This window comes from Amblyomma mixtum, chromosome 9, assembly GCF_055824585.1.
Source record: "Amblyomma mixtum isolate Tamu chromosome 9, ASM5582458v1, whole genome shotgun sequence".
NCBI classification, from domain to species: Eukaryota; Metazoa; Arthropoda; class Arachnida; order Ixodida; family Ixodidae; genus Amblyomma; species Amblyomma mixtum.
Window position 1 is genome coordinate 408,143 of NC_143020.1, and position 22,818 is coordinate 430,960.

Sequence of the window (22,818 nt, forward strand, 5' to 3'; positions counted from 1 at the left end):
ACAAAAATTCAAATAAATGCGGACAGGCTAGCTTTCCTCCTATCCAATGAATAGAAAACAAATGTGAGAAAAGTAACAAATTCACTGTTTACTGTAAGTACAAAACAATCACTTAAGACAAACGCCAAAAGAAATGCAAGGAAACATAATAGCTGTTACTGTTATTTGCAGACTAGGAGCAGCACTGTACAGAAAGGACTAAAACTACTTAAGTGAGTGGAAGTGTGACAACTTAAGGCACATAGAAATTGCAGTAAAAAAGCACATTTTGAAAAAAAAAGAAAAGATGACATGAAATGCTATTCACGTTAGCTGTGAGGTGTACATAACAGAACCACTGTACACTCGCCGTCAAAAGTAAATGGAAGGCGACTTTGTCAAAAAAATTTAATTTCTTTAAATCTAAAGCATAATGGTCCATGCTTGTTTGGGCACAGTGCAATTCGCACAATCACAATTGGGCTGCGCATGTGTATTCAAGGATGCATGAACTGGGAGCCAATGATTAAACATTTTCCTGAATATTGCCTTCCATTTACTTTTGACGGACCTGTACATATAAAAGTCCAAATAAATCAGGACCATATGGCATATTGCTTTGCTCGCTACCATAAGAAATAAATGCTGCGTTGAACAAAAGAAATCTGATATGATTATGCAAGCAGGAGCTTGTAAAGACTAGCAACAGGAGTTGTCATAAAAAACTCTTGCATAACACTTCATAAGCATCTTTAGCTGTATTGCTGGATATTCAATTACCAGCTTATTCAATAAAATTTTGTTCTCAGTCCCTGCCAGCCCATTCAATGCGATTTGAATTGTCATGCTAGATTTTTTGTGACAATTCCTGTTTCTAGTCTGTCTACAAGCTTTTGCTTGCATACTGTTTCCAGTTGGTTTTTCCACGCATTTATAACTTTTAAAAATATGCAGTCCCCTAAAGACTCCTTGGCAGCTCTTGCTTCAGCCGGTCCTAACAGTACAGCTATACATGGGCCACTCCATTGGGCAACACAAGCGACGAGGCCTTGCAGCTCTTGTTCTGGCTTGAAGTTATTAGGTTCACTGTTCAGCTGTGCATAGGCCGCTCCGCTGGGCAACAAAAGCGACAAGGAAACTTCAGCGCTGTGCCCAAAATAAATAAAATACCTTAAACTTCTAGCATGCTGAAAATTTAGTTTCCTTAAACTAGCTGTGTGCATCCTATACTGATTACAAATGAACAGGGTCCATGGGCATGCTTGGACTAACTATAATACAGCATCAACGCTAACTTTTACGCTTTTAGAAATGAACAATGGAGCCTGTTTCCTCATATGATCTTTCTGTCCTGCTTCCTTATACAGTTTTGCGAATGCCAAATTAATAGTAAAAAATGAGAACACACCACCACTGGTTTCGAATTTTTCAGAATTTCCATTCACCAGACATCACAAACGCAAAATGCAAAACAATCTTTACATATATGTGGCACTACAGTAGAAAGAACGTGGGGAAGATTAGATTCTCGACAGCATAAAACGAATTAGCCAATCCAAAAGGAGCCTTAATCTGCTATAGAAGACAAAAACAGCTATCCTCTCCTCCAGCTTGCCCCTTGTTCATTTTATGCCTTATCTTTGGACTTCACTATAAAATAAAACAGGCAAAATATCTCGCACCAGTTCACAAGCCAACTATTTTGTAATGGCATTTTCGCTGAAGTGAATAAAAAAATTTTCCACATGGTTATCTGTCACGTAGGCACTCCAACTCATAAAACACTGCAGTAGACTACACAAAAGCTGTGCTTCAAAATCAACTCAGTCATGACATAAAACCTTTTTTTTTGTTTTCAATTTGCCCACCTAAATGCAACTGTATTTCAGTTGGGACAGACACTGCAATCATCTAACAAGCTGAATGGCTTGCCTTCTGGACTGTCGCAACACATGTAGGCAATCATATGCTTGCACCTAAACAGAATGTTCCTGCAGCTTAAATTTTCAGGTACAAGAGTAAGAGGTATGTGAAAAATTAGGGTGATGGCTAAGCTTCACCTTAACACTAGACAAGATAGCGTCCACACTAGTAGTCACTAAGAGCGCCATCACAAGTGCTCCCCCAGTGGCTAGTACTAACTGTTCATACCTCATGTGATATGTCATCGCTCCGCAGTACCCCCAGCTGCAAGCACACCTGATGGAAACTTCACACATCATAACAGCCTACTCTCTCCCTGATGGCCATCTGTGAAAAATTGACACCTTCTGAATTTATCAATTTTCAATGTTGAATCACAGCATTGATTAAAATTATCGATGAACAATCTCTATAATCAAACAACTCATCCGCTAGCTAGTCGCTCCTGTAACGCGCTCAACCGACAGCACTTCATTGCCTTTGTGTTGCATGCCCACCTGGCACAGAAAGGACCTGGGTTTGAGCTGCAATACACGAATTTAACGAATTACCTCTACTTTACGAAATACCCCCAAGAGCAACCTCCTCGCTAATTGTACCTACATTTGGACCCTCCCCTAACTTCATTTGAAATTTCTGAGATTTTTTCCAGAGTGATGGAGGGGTTTGCGGTGTTTTCAGCAGAACGAGCTCGTTAACTATAGTGTAAAAAGGCGGATTCTCTACATGTTGAGGCACAATTTTTTTAGTCTTAGGTAAGAGACTCCAAGTTCTGACAATAAAAATTGATTATCACAGTTGCACTAGTACAAAATTCATGCGAAACCATCGAGAACTTCCAAGTACTTCCACTGCTATAAAATAAGCACAACAGCAACAGATTGGCGTATTCCCCATGCATGCAAACTGCATACTCTGCTAATTTTCGGTTTTTGTTAGAACAGCTGAATGCTCCCTTGCCTAGGCATTGAAATGTTTCCAAACTTCTATCAGAAGATATCACGCGCCGTGTGAAATAGTTGCACTACTTCAGCCCATGCAAAAATATAGGACAAATTTGCAACAAAATGATAGTACACAATGAAAATTTTGAAGCATAGGAAAACTGAGTGCAATACCTTTGCAAATGCATCTCGATGCCTCGCAGGAGCATGGCGAAGCCAATCCCTGAGGGCAGTCTCAACCACGAATTCACTGCAGTTGTGCACAGCAGCAATGGCAACTACCAAAGACCTCACGAAAATTAATGAGCATACCAAGAATGTCTACTTCATGTCTGTACATTCAAAAACAGCCACACGTCAATGCTGAGCATTCAATTACAAATTACAAAAACGAAAAGCAAAACGAAACTTTCTAGCGTCAGCCAGAGGTCTACTTAAAAAGAGCGGCTGCTTTCGCAGCCCACATCGCAGCCCACATTTCCTACATTTACGGAGCAACATAAGAAAGCAAGGCAGTATAACATATGTAAAACAGGGCAAAATGAGGGCACATATAACGGGGAAGAAATAAACTGCAATGAATCGACTGATTACAGATATGTACCTTATTGCAGTTAGGTGGTGCTTGGCCCTTGCAACGGGTCGACGCAACCTGTGCGACTTTCCACGGCTGTAGAAAGAATAATCAAATGAGATTTCCAGGGTAAAACAAAGCGTTAGACATTTTATTTCAAGGATTACAAAAAGGTGGTTCCTTCCGCATCTGCACTCCACGTTTGGGGGGCACAATTAAAGAAAATGATCTCTGATCTCTCTGCAGAAAATGATCTTATAAATTTATTTGATGACTAAGTTGTACCTTGCAGCAATTAGGCGGCACTTCGTTCTCGCAACACACCGATAGAAAATATCTGTGGCAAATCACACTTCAATTGAGGTAAAAGAATCCAGCATCAAACGGCGGGCTACTTAATCCTCTGCGTGAATTACGGACCGGTGGCTATTTGAGCCGCTAAAATTTCCCGCCTTTTCGAGTAATCCCGACAAAAGCAAGGAAGGTAATGTGGCCGGCTTCGCGTACGCGATACAGGCTACAATTAAAGGCATTCACTCAAAACGGCACCTTCTCTGGAGAAAATATCCTGATATAAAACTGCTTGCTTGATGTCTGAGTACCAATTGCTGCAAGTGACCATACGACAGAGCAATTAAGCAGCTATCGATTCATTAATTTTGCAAGATGACGCAAACCGTGGCACTTCGATATGGCTCTGGGTAGAACAAAGAGCAGTAAAATTTACTGCACCAAACTGGGGGTGACAGAAACTTCCCGCCTTTTCGTCACACGAAGCCAACCTGCACAAAAACAATTACAGGGAACTCAGATGTGTCTTGCAGCAGCTAAACGGCAGTTCGCGTAGCCACGTCCCGTACGACGAACCTCAGGGTGCTCCGGCTGCCAGAGCTGCCACACACACAACCGCCACTACCAGCACAGATTCGCAACAAAGAACGACGGCGTAACGCCAGTGCTACCGCATATCCTCGCCGCTAGCCCAAAATGGACCCGCCGTTACGATGGTTACGAGCTAAAGCCAATAAGCCCGTCTGGCCCCTCGTTACGAGCGTGTTAACATACACAAAAAATTACCGACGATTACGTTACTTCCTAATGCGAAATTTGAGCGCAGCAAATAAGCTGTTTCACTTTTTCGATAGATTGAGGCAAAGAAATCGAGCAACACATGTATGCGCTATCACAGATGTAGTTGTACATACACTACTTACCCATAGAGAAAGATATTGGTAAAGAGCGGACACTCCCATAGGGCCCTGCGGCCCATTTGACTGCAGCGCCCCAAGCGGGCGGTGCTACTCAATGCAAAGCAGGAAGCAGTAGGAGTTGTGAAACGACAACCGTCTGCTCATTTCTTCGACCTGCAGAGCAACGGGGGCCACTACAGAAAGCGCTTATGTGTAAAAACATAATGGAACACATGGAATGCACTCGATAAATTAGGCGGCACCTAGAGCAATCCTGCAGAGGCTTGCACATTGCTTGTGCACTTAAATCCAGTCCCCCCCACCCTTCAAGTCCTGTGCGCTGACCTTCCATCCCGTGTACTTCTCTGAAAGATTATGTTGAGGCACGTTGGCTCCAAGTTCACCGTATGCTTCAACGCAACATTAACCTTTACAGTTATCAAGTTGTACACCAGAAACTGACGATTGAAAGCGAACTTTGTCTAAATTTCTGTTCAGAAATCTCACATGCCAGCATAAACGAATTCTACAATACATTTTCACAAACTTCTGCCGGCACTCAAGAGAACATAAATCAAAATCCCCAATGCGTTGGAGATGTCGCAGCAAAACATAACAAACCCTTTCTAGATGTGCAGTATCCTCAACCAAAGCAAGAAAGTGGGTCTCAAGTGCTTGCACAAATGTGCATGCCCTTTGCGATGGTACAGTTAAATTTCCAAACCCTTTGCCTGGTACATGATATGCTTTCAGCATCGTAAAATATTGATGAGAACCCCTCAATGTATTGTCTTCATCTTTCAACAACTGAGGGCAAATGCAAGTCTTTGCATTTTTACCAACAAAATATTTTACCAGGAAGCCTGCCACGTAATCGACAACAGAATCATCAATAACAGAGTGCTTATCCGCGGCTAGCTCTGAAACATCTTGCAAGGACGGAAAGTCGTCAGCAGGAGCCTGCCCAACATTATCAACTAGAGATGCCCTGCTAACAGAGAATGGTGAACATTCCAGTAGAAATTCACATCTATCCTGCTCAACATTACCTTGTTTAGAAAGTTTACACAGTTTCTGAATGCAAATATGCTTTAAACCAGAGATAAACTGGAAAACATTCGGATTCATGTTGCAGCCTTGCTTCTGCCTACTGTGCCCAAACATATTCTCCAGCGAATCCTGCTGCAGCCGACGGGTAAGGATACAAAAAATTATGATTTTCAGAAAGATCACTCCAAAGAAGCAAAGCAGCCTGAATAGTTATCTGCCAGCCTATGATTGTTTGTGGCTGACGCTTGACAGCAAACTTCCACGTTTTAATCCAGTGAAGATGATCTTGAAGGAAGTGAACAAGTTCTTCATCACCCCTTTTAATCGCATAGCGATATCTTTGCGCTATTTTTTTAGGAGTTGAGCTGTTCAGTGCATCAAACAGTTTATCCATTCTTTTGTAAAACTGCGCTTTAGCCATTGCTGCTGCGGGCAGCTCCTCTGCATATCTTGAAGCCATAATGGCCACACTCTCTGAAGCACTCAGTACTTGTGCTGCTCTGCTTACTTTCATATTAGAAAACGGTTTTTGAAAAATGTGCCGCTCGGTCAGCTTTGGGGCTAAATGCAAGCGCAACTCGTGGGACGAATTGTACAGGCGCTCAATGCAAGCCCAGTCCGCAATCTCTTCCCCAATTAGCAACTTGTGAGCTTGCACATTATTACGAGTAGTTTTAATGAGATGGGGCACGTCAAAAATAAAATATATCCGCTCACCCCTTCTTTCAAAGAAAGGCCTGTCAACAGACACGCCCAGCTGATAACACAGGCTGATGTTTGACGCCCCTTGGTCGCACACAAGTGCTTTCACTGTCAGTTTGGCTATGTCTTTAAGTTTATCAATAAGAGACATGAGCAATTTACGCATAATAGGTGCTGGTGTTGACAATTGTAAATGCTATTGGCTGAACCCACCTCTTAGAGATTCCACCCAACAGAACAACCAAAGCCTTGTCTGCAGTGGTCGATGTCCGCACATTACCATCATCCACAAAGCCATGAATAACATCCTGACTGGAATCGTAGCACAAATTTTTTTTCTGTACTATTTCATCGAAGATCAAAGTGCATGCTTGATCTCTTTTATCCCAAGTCTGACTTGTCGCTGAAAGCGACTCAATGACCCCAGGAATCACACCTGGTTTCATGTTGACGTTAGACAACCATCGTCTTAGCGAATGCTGGGTTGGCAAGGTGAAAATGGGTGCTAAAAATCTATACGCCCGTGGTCCACGAAAGTTTAGGTGCAACGCAAACTTCTTTAGCCACAAAGGAAATCGTTTGCCTTTGCCCCTTGGCTATGAACGCACGTGTGCAGTTAGAAGTTTGAACGCTTCGTCAGTGACAAATGGCCGGATGACACCTAGTGCCCTCGAAATAGCTGGCGGCAAGCTGTTTTTGTTTGCGCAACGTTGCGATGGTCTTGCGGCAGCTCTTCACCTTTGTCTGCAGCCTCCTTATAGCCGCTGTGGCCCTGGACTTGGAATACTGCAGACAATTTGTGTATGCTGAGCCCATTGCAGGATCGCTGCCAAGAACTGCAATAGAAGAAAAAGAGGTAGCAATAAAGTCAGTCCTGGCACAATCCCTTTTAATGGTTCCGTCACAGTAAACATTGCTTGCAGTAAGTGCAACGTATTGCATTACGGTTATTTTTCTATGAGCATAATGCACTCTGCGCGATTCATTCATACAACCCATGTACACGACTGTCCCGAATATAACTTGTCCCAGAGTACGATTCCTGCATGTGAAGAAAAACGCTTCTAGTGTTACATTATGCATTTAATGCTATGGTTGACACCCCTAGTTTCCTGTGAATGCACAAAACAACGTCCACTTAAGCATTTGCCGCACATTTCTGTAAAGAGCCGCCTTTTCTTTTTGGATGATACTGTTACCGACATCTGTAGGAACACGTCAGACAAATCACTTTTACCTTATCTGGATGAATACAATGATGGGAGCTTGAGGGTTGAGGAGATATTTAAATTAATTGAACAATAAAAGGCATTGCTTCAGACGCATATACCAAAACAGTGAGGGCAAACCTCCGACACTTTAATGCATGCAGCTCCCCACACAGCACCAGCAGCAGTCACTACTGTTTCTAGCCACCCATTGCTCTGCTGTTCTTTGCTTTCTTTGCTGCACTCAATTCTGCCAGCGTCTTCTCTTTCTGACCAACAGGTACTATGGGTATAAACTTTTTTTTGGTACACAGCCACCTTCCTTGCACTCGAGCACCAAGTCGCAAGCTCACTGAAAACATGGCCTCTCTTACCAGCTTATGAGCCTAATGGCAAAGGCTTGTTTGCCTACCACGGATAGGTGGGGAAAAATGAAACTAATAGTTCACATTATTACATGAGGGGCATTAAAGCGCATTTTGACGTTTTCTGCAGAATACTGCGGCTTGTTTGTTCTTAAGGCATGAAAGTTGAGATTATCTGCAGTGGAAAGTTGTGTTTCTGAGGTCTAAAAGGAACACAAGAGCCGAACACAACGTCATGGAATACACAAATTTGCATTGGCGCATGTAATTCAGGTAGTAACCGTGGTGCTGAGGTAAGCACACATTCCTCTCTGTTCTTCTTTGGAATGCCTCTGTAAGGCATTTCCTGTCATCTCTTGTCAATTGCAGTCAGTGTCCTCCATATTGCAGTTTCACTGAGTGATAGCTGTACTCAGCGTGCCAACCAGCTTGCGGGTCACGGGACCTTGTCCGGCGCATGGCAATTACCTACAGCCTAGGCAAGGTCCAACTCTACTTAGTGACAGGTCAACCATATTAGTACAGAATATTGATGACTTGTCGAAACTACGAAATAGTCGTCTAGCCTAATTTCAACATGGGACACACGATGGCGACAACCAAACTTTAGCCAGGCCACCTGAAATATAAACTTCATACATAACAAATATACTATAAAAATTTATTCGAACTGCATATACGAAACATTAAGGAGCTTGTGCAAGTACAGAAGTGAGGAACTATGTTTATGTTTACAACAGTTCACAAATCTATCGAGTGAGCTGTACGAGCACTTCGACCATAACATGGAAACTTTACCATCAGCGGAAAAACGATTGAGAGACGTTCCGTATGATGCAACAAGACATGCTAAACATTTATGTTCAAAAGACACCAAAATCAACGCTTCCCTAACTAATCTTAAACTGTCTGTTCTCACAATGGGCAAAAATGATACAGTGTACACTATCCGAAGAATATGCTGCATATGCTTCTGGACACTACTACTGAAAATGCTACTAAGCAGCTTTAAACGAACAAGCACTAACCAACGCAGCTGCTTTCTTGAGGGCTTGCACCGCTTTCAGCCTAGTCAGGAAAGCGGCTGCTGCTTGGGGAAAGAGAACACCCATGATCTGCCACGTCTGTTGTGGTATGGCCATGGTCCACGAGCAGATGCGGCGCTGCAGGCAATGGCAGAAAACATGAGCAAATGTCTCATTTGTACTGCTTTGTCTCAAAGCGAATCGGGCTACGAGAGAGATGCTGGTGAATGACTCCGGAAATTTGGACCACCCGTGTGCATTCATGCGTGCTGACATCACACAGTACACAGGGCCTCAAGCATTTTGCCTGCATCGAAATCTGAATGGGATCGAACCCACTCCTTTCAGATCACCAGCCAGGCACCACCAGCCCTAAGCCACCACGGCAACTAATCAATGTTTAGAATGAGTACGGCAGTCATATGAGCGCACATCTGTGAATGCAGTGCCTCTTGCTTGAAAAACAGTGTGGAAAGGCTCAGCAAAAGAGTGAAATTATTGACCATGAAGCAAAATAAAAACTCTCAAGCCAACTGAAGTGAACTCCAGCATAAGGAAAGATACGAACTAGGCACGTATACATTATCTGCTGTATAGCACGTAAGCTTAATTCTTGATTACCTGCTACAATACTTACTTCATAAATATATATGCTGTGACCAGATTGCCTTGCAAACCTGGACACACAGAAGGCACAGCCAATTTAGTGAGTCGCGTGTGCCCGGGATCCATAAAGTCCTTTGCTGTGAAGTGGTCAGTGCACATCCGGTACTTGGTGTACACTGAACTGGGCGGTTTTTCCAAAAGGTCACTTCTTCCGCTGTATGACACCCATGCTGTCAACCTGCGTACGTGTTTAAGGCACTCCATTACTTCATTGCTGAAACTGCTTTGCTTTTTATGGGGTTTAACGTTCCAAAACAACTGAGGCTATGAGGGACGCCGCAGCGGAGGTCTCCGGGTAATTCAAACCACCTTGGGTTCTATAACTTCACTGACATCGCACAGTACACGGGCCTGTAGCATTTCGTCTCCATTAAAATGTGACCGCCATGGCCGGGATTGAACCCACGTGTTTCGGGTCAGTAGCCGAGCACCATAACCACTGAGCCACCACGGTGGCGTCATTGTTGAATGTATAAGCATCAAGTGCTTCACTAGCATCCAAACAAGTCGCCGCAAGTGTTCTTCATAACAGACCATGAGACATTTGGGGAAATGGTACATTTCCCGATTCTAGAAAAGCGCGTCACGGTCATTTATTTTATGCTTATAAACACATTCACAGTTACATCGCTGTGGAAGTAGACGATTGTCTGTATATTAAACTATGACAAATGGCAAGCTGAAAACCCAAAGCACGAGAGACCTGCTGTCCCGTGGGATGCGGAAGAAGATGGTTCCTGGCCTCCTGCTCAAGGTACCCCTATTGCGGCACCACGGCACACAGCAGGTGTTGCCGACGGGTGGCATCACCTGAAAAAATCGCAAGTATCGCCATTCACTGTCTCCTTATATCCCAGGTGAAAATTTCTTGTTGGGAATCTGCTGGTTTGTGTTGGTTTTAGTTGGTCCCAATAGAAACCTTGCTGGTTTTGTGCTGATCCTGTTGGTCCCAACAGCAACACTTGCTGGTTTCAGTTGGTCCCGACTGGGAATCTGCTGGTTTTGTGCTGGTCATGTTGGTCCCAACAGCAACACTTGCTGGTTTCAGTTGGTCCCAACTGGGAATCTGCTGGTTTTGTGCTGGTCATGTTGGTCCCAACAGCAACACTTGCTGGTTTCAGTTGGTCCCAAATGGCAATCTGCTAGTTTGGTGCTCGGCCAGTTGGTACCAACACTTGTTGGTTTCTTCCTGGACCAACTGGGAATTCGATGGTTTCAGCTGGTCGCATAAGCCTTACTGCATTTAGACTAACTCATCCCAGCAACATTTTGTAATGAGCCAAATGATACAAGCTTTAATATAACTGGCATGAAGCTAGCTAACCCTGTGGAACATGTGCCCAGTTACACTTAAAATTTTTGCTATTGGCTTGCATGCATTCCCAAGCAACCACAGATATCCGTCAGACGTACGAGCTAGATCCGAACGTCCTTTGCTGAGATCGGACGTCCATCGGACCTACGAACACAATCCGATTTCGGATATCCGTATTCGTACAACCGCCGGACGTACGGACAGTATCCGCTTTTGTATATCCGCATTAGAGACAAGGTGTACGTCCGAGGGATGTACGGTGGAGTATATTCTCAGGATATGAGTATAGAGTTTTTTTTCTAATTTTTAACACAGCAAATTCGCGCCGTTCGAGTATGTATACTGTACAGTTCGCTTTTTTAACCTACAAAATTTTATTCGCGAAGGAAATTTTGTCAGTTTTATTCGCTAGTGTGCGTGAAATTGCGTTAATATCTGCATATCTGTTTTGGAGAAATTATTTCCATGAGCTGTAGGGTTTGACTTGAGGACTTTTGTAAATTAGCGCAATTGCCTAGTCATATACTTGCAGTGCAAGGGCCACTGCTGATCTACATTTATTTAATGGTAGGAACCAGTGCTGCACAATTTTACAGTAAATCAATTACTAATTTACATCTAGAAAAGATAAAAATCAGTAGCGACATCGTGTCCGCCGTGGTCAAACGCGATTGAAACCACTTGTAAATTCAAAACTCCCGCCGAACTCCGCTATCATCATCATCATCATCATAAATGCAACTTGTAGGCGTAATCGAAATAGGTCGCGAAGCCGGAGCTCGAATGCGGTCCAGAACCAAGTTCTAACGACATAAACTTAGGCGTGGAACTAAAGCGCCAAAATGAAATGAGTGGACAAACACGACTAGAAGAGGAAAATAATTAGGACATATTTTGTATTTCAAAAGCATTCAAAAACAATTGCAGTGATTCCTTTTTAAAATGTTTTAGTTGTGTGCATTTTGTTAGAAAGTATAGCGCTTCTTTTGTAAAAATTTTATGAGAGCGTTCGCTCAGAGCAGCGGCAATGGCAGAGGGACGATGCCAAGGTTGACGGTGCTCTGATGTCATACTCTTGTCATATCTTTTGACCATTCTGCTTGCTTTTGTTTGAAACTCGATTCTGCTAGCCCTACTTTTTCCTCGCTGCTTGTTGTTCGAGTTCTTGGTGTGCATCGTTCGTGTACAGTTTCCGCTTTTCCCTTTTGCCAGCGCTTCTGTTTAGTTTCGTTCCGTTGAGTGCGGTTCTGTCACTTTTGCCCCAAAAGGGCATCGGCTGTGGCCATGTCGCCCCCGTACGCAAAAAAGAGGTGTGCGGTTGCACGATGTGCGAGCGATAACCTGTCTGGCGGCGTCACATTTCATCGCTTCAGCGCTACACCTGCGACATTCAGAGCGACACCTGAGGTGAGGACGAAGGAAAAAGGCACAACGAGAACTGACTGCCTAAAAATAGCTTTGGTGGTCGGCACTCGTCGTGTCTTCTTTCTTCGTTCTCGTGTCGGGTGTCGCGCTGAAGCTTCGCGGCGTTCAGCAGTTTATTTTTCTCGCCAAGCAGCACGTGACGCTGACGTCACGAATATGACGTAACTAAAACACGTGACTGATGTCGCGTTGTTGTTTTAATCATGACGTCACTTTTCAGTTGTCCACGCATTTCGAAGACGGCGCTGGCTGCGCACCACAAGCCGCCATGTTTTGAACGTATGGGCTTCTATGCAGCCTACGCTACCGTAGTACATCTACCTTGGCGTAATGGCGGCGTTGTCAGTTTGCTGCGAAGCGTGGTGCCCCTTTTGAGCTCTGTTACTAGAATGTGTGGCTTTTTTTAGTCTCCGGACGAAAGTGTTGTGTAACTTGAACAATTCGAAGGATGCAGCAAGCGCCTGAAGCCCCCCTGGAACGCTGGAATATCGTACTACACCGACTTCGAATAAAAGAAGGCCTAGTGTGATTGCCTACGGCATGGTCTACGGAGGTAAGTACAGTACACTGCTTGGGAATTACTTTTATGACAATGGTTAGTTAGTTATATGGGGTTTTATGGCGCATAAGCAACTATGGCTATCATGTGTCAAACACAAGGTTAGATGATGTTATGTCAAGTGTACAGAGGTTACATTATAATAGATTTAAAACATTGGCTTTCCTTAGAAACTTACAAACAAGTGAAAACTCGACAAGTGTTTGCTCGCCTAAAAGCAATGCGGGATGAAATGGAATGTGTTCATTGTAAAATACCGTAAAAACTTTTTTTTCTAAGTTCTTCGAGACGCGAACAAGAAATTAAAAGGTGATTTACTGTGAGCTCCTCACCACACATTTCACACACAGGTTTGTGTTTTTTTGTTAATAAGAAGTTATGGGTGATGTGTGTATGGCCTATGCGTAAACGAGATAAAATTACTTCGATAAAACGTTCTTTATGACGGCATGATTTCCATTCTTTCAAAATAGGCTTGACAGTATGCAGCTTGTTGTTTCTTTCATTTTCCCAAGAAGCTTGCCATTTGGCTCTTAGTTTGCTATGCACTAACTTCATGTAATCCCTAGGAGGCAAATTCGCATGTTTTATTTCCATGGTTCTGGCTTGTGCAGCACACATGTCGGCTCTCTCATTATCCCTAATGCCAACGTGACTGGGAACCCAGCATAATTTTATAACATGTTTTTGTGTTGTGATCTTTACTATGTTGTGTATGATGCTTCCAATCATTGGCTCCGTGGCATTTTTGGAGTTTAATGCTGTAAGGACGCTCAGTGAATCTGTACAAATGATGCTGTTTTTGATATTTTCATTTGTTATTTTCTGTACCGCAACACTAATGGCATAACACTCAGCGGTGAACACTGTAGCTCATGACGGCAGTCGCACTGCATTTTCATTTTTTCCTTGTATTACTGCGCTTCCTACATGAGCATGAGTTTTTGACCCGTCAGTATAAAATGCAGTGTAATTTCTGTATTTTTCTTGTAGTGCTAGATAGTCTTGTATTATATGGTTGCGTGGCGTACAGATTTTACTCAGGCGTGTTAGTGTGACGTCACACACTGTGGGGAGAGTGTACCACGGTGGTAGCGCTTCGTGTGTTGGGGCAATATTTTTAATTTCGTTTAGTATGTTCAGAGCTTGGCATTTTTCTTCGAAGCGCAAGAGCAACGGCTTAATTGAGTGAGGCTTGTTGCTGAAGAGTATTCGGGATGGGCATTTCGTCACAATTGGGTAACGTATGTTTGGGCTGAGAAAGGATTTTGAGGATGTATGTACAAGTTAGTGCAGTTCTTCGATCTTCTAAGGAAGGTTCATTCGTTCCCACATACAGACTTGCTATTGGTGAAGTTCTGTAAGCACCGGAAGACAACCTTAAACCAAGATTGTGGATAGGATCCAGCCGTTTTATGTAGGATGGTCTTGCTGAGCCATATACTATGGACCCATAGTCTAACTTAGAGCGAACCAGACAACGGTATATATGTAGCAGGCATGCCCTATCAGACCCCCAGCGTTTTCTTGACAGTAGTTTCAGTACATTGAGGGCCTGGGAAGCTTTTTTCTTTAGGCTGTTTATATGTTGCAAGAAAGTGAGCTTTTTATCGAAAGTTACCCCTAGAAATTTATGCTCTTGTTTGACAGGAAATGGGGTTTGGTTTAGATATAGTGTGGGGTCGGCCTGTAGGCCTCGTCTCAAAGAGAACAGAACCGCTACTGTTTTCTGAGGGGAAAATCTAAGTCCGTTTCTATCTGCCCAGGTAGCCAGTTTATTTATTGTTATTTGTATCTGTCGCTCACAGGCAGGTATGCTGGAAGACGTGCATGCTATTTGGAGGTCATCTACGTAAACTGAGTACATTATGGATTTTGGGATTACTTTTCCTATGGAGTTCATTTTGATGATGAATAAGGTCGTGCTGAGGATGCACCCCTGGGGTACGCCAGTTTCTTGAATAAAAGTGTTGGAGAAGGTTGCACCTAGGCGGACTCTGAATGTACGGTTGCTTAGGAAGTCCCTCAAACAGCCCAGCATCCTGCCGCGGATACCTAGGTCCGCTAGGTCACGGAGGATACCGAACCTCCACGTGGTATCGTAAGCCTTCTCCAGGTCGAAGAAGACCCCGATACAGTGTTGGTTGTGGATGAACGCTTCCCGAACTGTGTTCTCAAAGCGAACGAGGTGATCGGTTGTGGAACATGTCTTTTTAAAACTGCACTAATGTATATCTAAAAGTTGCTGGGACTGAAGTATGAAGGTTAGTCTGATGTTTAGTATGCTTTCGAATGATTTTGCTATACAGCTAGTGAGTGCTATTGGCCTGTAACTGGTGGGACTAGTTGGTGGTTTTCCTGGTTTTAGGAAGGGTACTATGATTGCTTCTTTCCATGCTTGGGGGATTTCTCCACTCATCCATATTTTATTGAAAAATTTTAGGAGAGCTTCTATGGCAATCTCAGAGAGGTGAGCAAGCATGCCATAATGTATATTGTCTGGGCCTGGTGCTGTCATTTTACCGGATGTTAGTACTGTGTTTAGTTCCTGCATTGTAATAAGCTGATTGTAGTCTTCGTGTATGCATGTTCCAAAGGGAAGTTTTTGTTTTTCTACTATTGTTTTGTGCTTTTGAAATGTTAGTGTGAAGTTGGATGAGCTTGAAACTGTGGAAAAATGCTCACCCAATATGTTGGCCTGCTCTTCTAATGTTGTTTGAGTACCGGGTGTTGTTAACATTGGAAATGTGAATGGAGTAAAATTTCCTGTGAATTTCCGCACCTGCTCCCACATTTTCTTTGATGATATTGAGCTGTTTATGGAGGATATGTACTGTTGCCATTATGCCCTTTCTGCGTTGCGTCTAGTGTATCGTGCTTTGGCCCTAGCCCTTTTGAAGATGAGCAGGTTTTCTGCAGTGGGATATCTGCGCAGGTTGCCCCAAGCCTTGTTTTGCTGCTTTTTAGCCAATGAGCATTCATTTTGCCACCAAACTTTATGTGTTTTTCGTGCAATTTCAGACGTTTCTGGGATGGCTTCTATTACTGAAGATATTAAGCATGTGACAAATTTTTCATTTATTTCTTCTATAGTAAGGGTTTCGACGTATTCTTTTTCTAATGTGGCCTTCGTTCTGAAAAGTGCCCAATCGGCGAGGTGAATTTTCCATCGCCGAGGTTTCGTAGGGAGGATGACTGTAGCTGATGTTAGCTTTAAAACCGTAGGTAAGTGATCACTTCCCCGAAGGTCGTCTAAAACATCCCAAATAAAACCATTAAAAACTGATGGAGATGCAAATGCTAAACCGAGGCAGGGCATTTTTCCAGACCTGGGGCAGCAGTACGTGGCTTTTCCCGTATTCATTAAACATATGTTATTCGAAAGAATAAAATCCTCGATGAGCTGACCTCTGGAATCAGTATGCTGACTTCCCCAGAATGAGGAGTGTGCGTTAAAATCCCCAATTATCACATATGGCTCAGGCAACTGTTCCAGAAGTTCTTCTAGGTCATGCATTGTAATTGTGTTGTGTGGTGGTATGTACACAGAGCATATTGTTATCGTTTTATGGCTAACGATGTTTACTGCGACCGCTTCTAAGTTTGTCTTTAGTGCTATCTCTCTTGTAGGGACATCGCTTTGCGTAATGATAGCGACGCCTCCCGAGAGTCGGCTAGCTTGCACTCGGTCTTTCCGGAAAATATTATATTTTTTAAAGATGTTTGTGTGCTGTGGCCCAAGGTTTGTTTCCTGCAGGCACACAGCTGTAGGTGCCATTGTTTTGAGCATTTCGGTTATGTCTGTAGTTTCTGTGTAGACCTCTACAGTTCCATTGTATTATATACGCCATTGTGATCAGTTGGGGATTGGGGAAAGTTATTTATTCTCAGGAGCGGTAATTCGTGGTTTCCCTTTCTTCTCTAGGGAGTGTCGCCGCCGCTGCAGCGGTGGCGAACCAGGAGTTGTATCCGTCGCCACTTTCGTGGCGCCGGATTTCCGCGGAGACGCCGCGGATGCGTGTGGTTTAGATGTCGGCGGACTTTCGCCGACATCCATATCCTCCACGGTGGACGTGGGGGATGCTTCTTGGTTGCGATGGCCCGTGGCCTTCGCATTCGTCTTTTTTGTTGGCACCGCTGAACCAGGCCCTGCTCCAGCGGCGGAGTCTTTTGGGCCAGCAGTTGCCTCTTAGAGGGGTGCGGCGACAGGTCCAGTTCAGCTGAGCTGTTCTGGGTGTCTGTCGCCGAGGATGCCGCTGCTGAAAGTGGGGCCTGAGGGCCTCCAGCGAGGATCGCGTGGTCTTCTCGCGAAAGTTTCAGCCCTGTGAACTGTACCACCGACTTCTGTGGTGGGGACTTGGGTGTCGATACCAGGTCCACCGGATAGACCTGTGTGCCGACAGAAACTGAAGGCGGCGGCCGCCCCCGCGTCATCGCTTCAGAGTATGTCCCTTTCTGTTGGAAAGAGACGCGTTTTTTTGCTTCAAAGTAGGACAGGTTTTCTGTGGTCTTCAAAGTTATATTGTTTTTCTGTTTGCCAGACTGGGCACGACCTGGAGTACGCGCCATGTGCGCCATTGCAGTTGACGCATTTTGGTGTGCGTTCGCATCTTTCTTCTGTATGTGCGTCTTCTGCGCATGTGAAACAAGTGGGTTTACCGTGGCAAGCCAACATGCTGTGTCCAAAGCGCTGGCACTTAAAACATCGTCTCGGGTTTGGTATGTATGGGCGGACATTGCAATGGAGGTATGCGGCGTGGATGGAGTCAGGCAGAGTTGTGCCATTGAAAGTTAGGACAATTTGTTTTGTCTTGATTTCTGCATTGTTTCTCCGGATGGTTATTCTTCGGGCTGCTATTACCGTATTTTCCGGTGTATAAGACGCACCCTTGTATAAGACGCATCCCCCATATATGCAGGCTGTCATTGAAAAAGTTATTATATAAGACGCACCCGTGTATAAGACGCATCCCAATTTACCCAGTTAGGCTAGTGAGGCTTAATTAAACATGCTTGTGCGACCATTGCAAAATGCACCTTACCTTTGAGAAGTTCTTAAGCACCGCTAAGTGATCGAAAAAGGCAACACTCACGCCATACCCACCCACGTTTTAGCAAAAAAAGAAAAAAAGAACGAAGGAACTCTCCTTATGTCCATAAGAACATTTTATATTAACTTAAAACCTTCGAAGTCTTGATCTTAAGATGTGCTATCAAAAAGCACGCCCATTTCTGGAGGCGACCCAGCTGAAACATTTTCTTCGCACTACGTACGTACTACGTACACGGAGCAAACAAAGTTTCAAAGGGTGACTGAAAGAAACGCCGGCTTGTCTTGACAATGGCGAGAAACGCGATTGTCACCATCTTTTGGCATTTCACATTACCTTTGCTTGGGGCCTGCGAAACGGTCGCGGGTTTATGATTCCGGAAGTCGTCATCCCCACCGTTTAATAATAAAGTTGCTCTCGGTGGTCCCCGTATTGAAGTATTAACCGTGTTAAGACCGCGTTATTGCTAGTGATGTTTTTTCGGTGAAAAAAGCTTGAACATGGACCTGAGTAATTTCTGAACTCGCAAAAAAAAACAGAAAAAGTCGCATATAAGACGCACCCTTGTATAGGACGCACCAGCAAGATTTTTGAAAAAAAGCCGCGTCTTATATACCGGAAAATACGGTACTCCTTGTTGAGCTAGTTCTTCCATTTCCGTATCGGTACTCTGTAGGAGTTCATATTCAGATATGACGCCCTTCGAGTGGTTCAGGGTGCGATGCGGGGTTACCTGTACGCTCATTTCTCCAAGATTCTGTAATGACATCAGTTTGATACTTTGTTCTTTTGTGTTTACTTCTACAAGGAGATCTCCGGTTTGCTGCTTTTTTGCTTTGTAGTCTTTGCCTACACAGCTTTTTAGGGTGTTGGCGATGACAAATGCAGAGAGGTTGGCTACCGGTTCATCAGTGTTTGAGTGAACCATAAAAAACTTCGCAAACATTTCTGGCTTCTGTGGATTCAATTTCTTGACATCAGTGCGACCCCTTTTTGGGGGCCGATTAGATTTTTTGCAGATTTATTCATACGGCATGTATAAACTAAGGGTTCCTGATACTTTGTCGCCTCTGATTCACCCTTATACACAGAGGAAGGTCCCGGGACTCCCCGCCTGGTAGACAGACGAGGAGCCCATCGGCCGAGGATTGACCACATCCTCGACCGCCACCGTTCAAGGTTTCTTCCCTCCACCTTTCAACCTATCGCCACGGTACGGATGACAGCTTCGGTATGGGGGCTAAGGGTCCGTGGTGGCGGCAAGCACCAACACATCGTTAGACCTTTTATGACAATGGAGCAGGATCTGTAACATTCTCTCGCGGGAGAGTTGGAGTCATGTTATGGCTATACTGTGGTGTGGGCTACAGATAGGTTGAGACTTGTGCTACGTCTCTTGCCTCTTTGTGCTGTTGTGGTCTCCATTAACGTGAATAGCATTGACAAAGTTGCCGAACATTCTTGAAGTTATCATGATCTCTTGCAATTTGGCGCAGGCATAATCTTTTTGTCAGCAGTCCTGACACTGGTTTTTGCTTGAGTCTAGGGAAATTAGGGCAGAACTTCTCTGAAATTAGAGACTGCATGTAACAGGTGGATTGTAAGGCGGGTCCCATCATGAAAAATGCTCACTTTCCTAGCTCTTGGCCTCTAGCAAGCATAGAATACCTTCTGGTGTCAAGCATGATGACTACGTCGGTGCATCTCTCACCTCTGTGTTATTTTGGGCTTCATTAACGTGAATAATAACAAAGTTGCCAAGCATTTTTGAATTTATCATGGTCTACTTAGATTTGGTGTGGGCTTGAGTACTAACCTTTTTCTTTTCATTTTTTGCAGAAAGCTGTTCGCTTCCGCTTTATCATGGAAGTAGGAAGATGGGTGTGCGCTCGAAGTTTTACGTCTTATTGAGGAGTTACACACTTCACAGTAAGTCAGGCCTGTGCTGATGTACAATTACAATAAAATATTCTCGCTGTACTTTCAGTTGCATTTTCATTTTATTGTCCCGCGGACACGAAGAAAGTATGCATGTGCCATATATGCAAACATCCGAGAAAGATCCGGGAACGGACGTCCGAAATCGATGTCCGTTGGCCAGACAAACATGTCCCTTCGGACGCCTATAGGACGGCCGTCCACCGGCTGTTCGCGGACGTCCGTCGGCCGTCCGGAACATCCGAAACGGACGGCCAACGGCCGGCTGATGGCTATCTCTGGTTGCTTGAACCATCCTGTAGGCTAGGAGTTCTGAGCACTAGAACTACCGCTTCAAGCATTTCAAATAGCAATGCTTTTAACACATTGCACCCTTTCCCCTTTCATGGCCAAACTAATATCTGTGTAGCTTTTTTCAACAGTTTTTAAAAATTTACAGCCACTCTCAACCACTGGAGCCAGGAAAAGGGCGTGGATGTGCAACCAGTGGCAAAAAACATCCATCGAATATTGGCTGAGAAGATACAAGGCGATAAAAAATCAGCACAGAAATGTGGGCAAAGAGGCCACGAAGTATGAAGTGATCGCAATGATGAAAAACCACAAACGACGCAAGATGGAGGGAGGCAACAGCATCGGGCAGTCTTGTGTTGTTGCCGCGCTCCATCTTGTGCCTTTTACGGTTTTTTATGATTACAATATGCCTTGCCGACTGGCCTGCATGCAGCCTTACCCTCCACAGTCAAGAAGTGATAAACCATGAGGCAAATAAAGAGTCAAATCTGAAGAGTACCTATTCCTGCCCTGTCCTGCTCTGGAGGAACACGGAATGCATAAATATGCCTCAAAGCAGCAAGTGGCATTCAGTGAGCTGTGTTTGCTTGGCAAAATTCAAAATGGTCAGAGCTAACAAGTGTTTTTGGGACAGCCTATATTCCTCGAACTCTGCACAAAAAAACCTAGCACAGTAGAATGAACAAAAATATCTGAGGCACAACACTGTCTTTGGAATTTTTCTACTGATCTTGTTTTTCATGCAGATTTGGAGATTTATGAGCTGGTTCCATTGCCTGCTGCTGTGCCCAGCAGCAGCTGGTCCCAACTGCTCTTGGGACCAACTGTTCCTGGGCCCAACTGTTGCTGGTCCCAGCTCTATTGGTTCCAACTGTGTTGGGATTCTGCTAAAGAAACAGCAGTGTTGGGTCCAGCAGACTCCCAACTAGAAATCTTCACCCTGGATTGTAACTCTGTAAACAGTGAAAAGGTGCGAAAGTGGCGAGGGAATGAAATTACGAGCGGAGTCAACATGTTTTTGCAAACCTCGCGTGCTGAACACCGTTGCGCAAAATACAATACACATACCCTACTACACGGCAGATACCAATCAACTTTTGTCAAGCATTTCTACTTTCCCCGACATTTTTGTTTACCTTCTAAAACCTAGGTGGACAGCAGAGTACGAGTTTTGTTCGAGAAAAATATTTCGTATACGAACGGCCACAACATGGACTACGAACCACAAGTACACAATGTGTTAGGAGCACTGAGAAATACACGGGTGCAACGTATGTTTTAAGAAGCATAGAAAATTAAACTATCGGCGCAACGGTTCTTGGTTTTCAAGCTCTTTAGAGTTTAGAAAGGCCGACGCGTTGCCTTTTTTTGCCGGTTTTCAAAAGCGCATTGCTGTGTTGTCAATGCTCGGGTGAAATGTGCGTTTCCACGAGCACAGATAACTGAGTCTTTCACACGTATACATACATACGTACAAGAGTCAGGTTGTTGAGCTTTTCTTGTGTTATCTTTTTTTTCCACCAGTCTTGAAAACTACAGTCCCGTACTTGCTGCGCGGGAACAATCGTCTTCGCCGTTCGCCCACTTTCAAAAAAGTACATTTTAACCTTACACCGACAAATGGCACCCAAAACAAGTCACATATTCTCGGGGGGCATACAAAAACGTCACGTCCCGAGAAACTCAGCACGAAACCAAGCAAAACTAGCCGCTTGGCACAGCGCGTCGGGCCACAGGCCGTGGGCAGGTTTTTTTTTTTTTCTACGCATTGACCGGCGAAGCTGCATCATGCACCATCATTCCTCCCGCCCACGGTGTAGCATGACACAGCGTGCGCGCGCCCTTCACAACTGCGCCGGCGTACTAAGCTAGGGTGCTTGAAATGCAGCTTAATTTTGCATGAAGTGCTTGAAATGTAGCGTACTTTTGCAAAAACAAAACATTGCTTCCTTGACTTTGTCACAAACTGCAATGCCGTGAACAACAGCCGGCAGGCCACAGAGCGAGCGCGCCGCTTCACGAACTGCACCGGCGGCCGGCGCGGCCGCCTAAATTGCTTGCAATGCAGCGTACTTCCACAAATAAACATTACTCACCTTGCCGCCGTCATAAACATGGGGAATTCTGCGTCGAAGGGCAAGAGAGAGGAAAAAAATTGCGGCCTGCCAGCACGAACGAATACGCCGCACGCTTTCACGCGCACAAAACTGCCCCCACGATGCTCCGTCGTCTGCTGCTCGGATGGGTCTGCCGCCGCGCCGGCCATCCCCTCGGCGGCAGAGTATCTATTGGAGGAGGAGGACTGCGCGTCATTTCCTGGGGCCAGATTTCGCCGAGTGTCCGCTCTTTACCAATATCTTTCTCTATGACTTACCTTGAGGCTGCTTAAGCGACAGTTCAAGTAGCCACGCAGAGCATGTTGTTTGACTGACTGACTGCATAGCCAAGGCCAAGGCCAATCCCAGCCAAGCCTGTGGCCCGTCACGACTTTTACGTTCGTAGTTCCCGTCTCTCTTTCGCTTGCGCGGCCGCGGTTGTCGTCTGCTGCGGCGCGAGCGCGGCGGTGCGGGAGGCGCTGCCGCAATGCATCACGTACACAAAACTTTTCTC

The 22,818-nt window shown here is 44.7% G+C and overlaps 1 pseudogene; it reads right to left on the reverse strand.

Moving 5' to 3' along the window:
• Positions 1 to 4,187: 4,187 nt before the first annotated feature.
• Positions 4,188 to 22,474, reverse strand: LOC149328017 (uncharacterized; annotated as a pseudogene).
• Between the last annotated feature and the right edge of the window lie 344 nt (positions 22,475 to 22,818).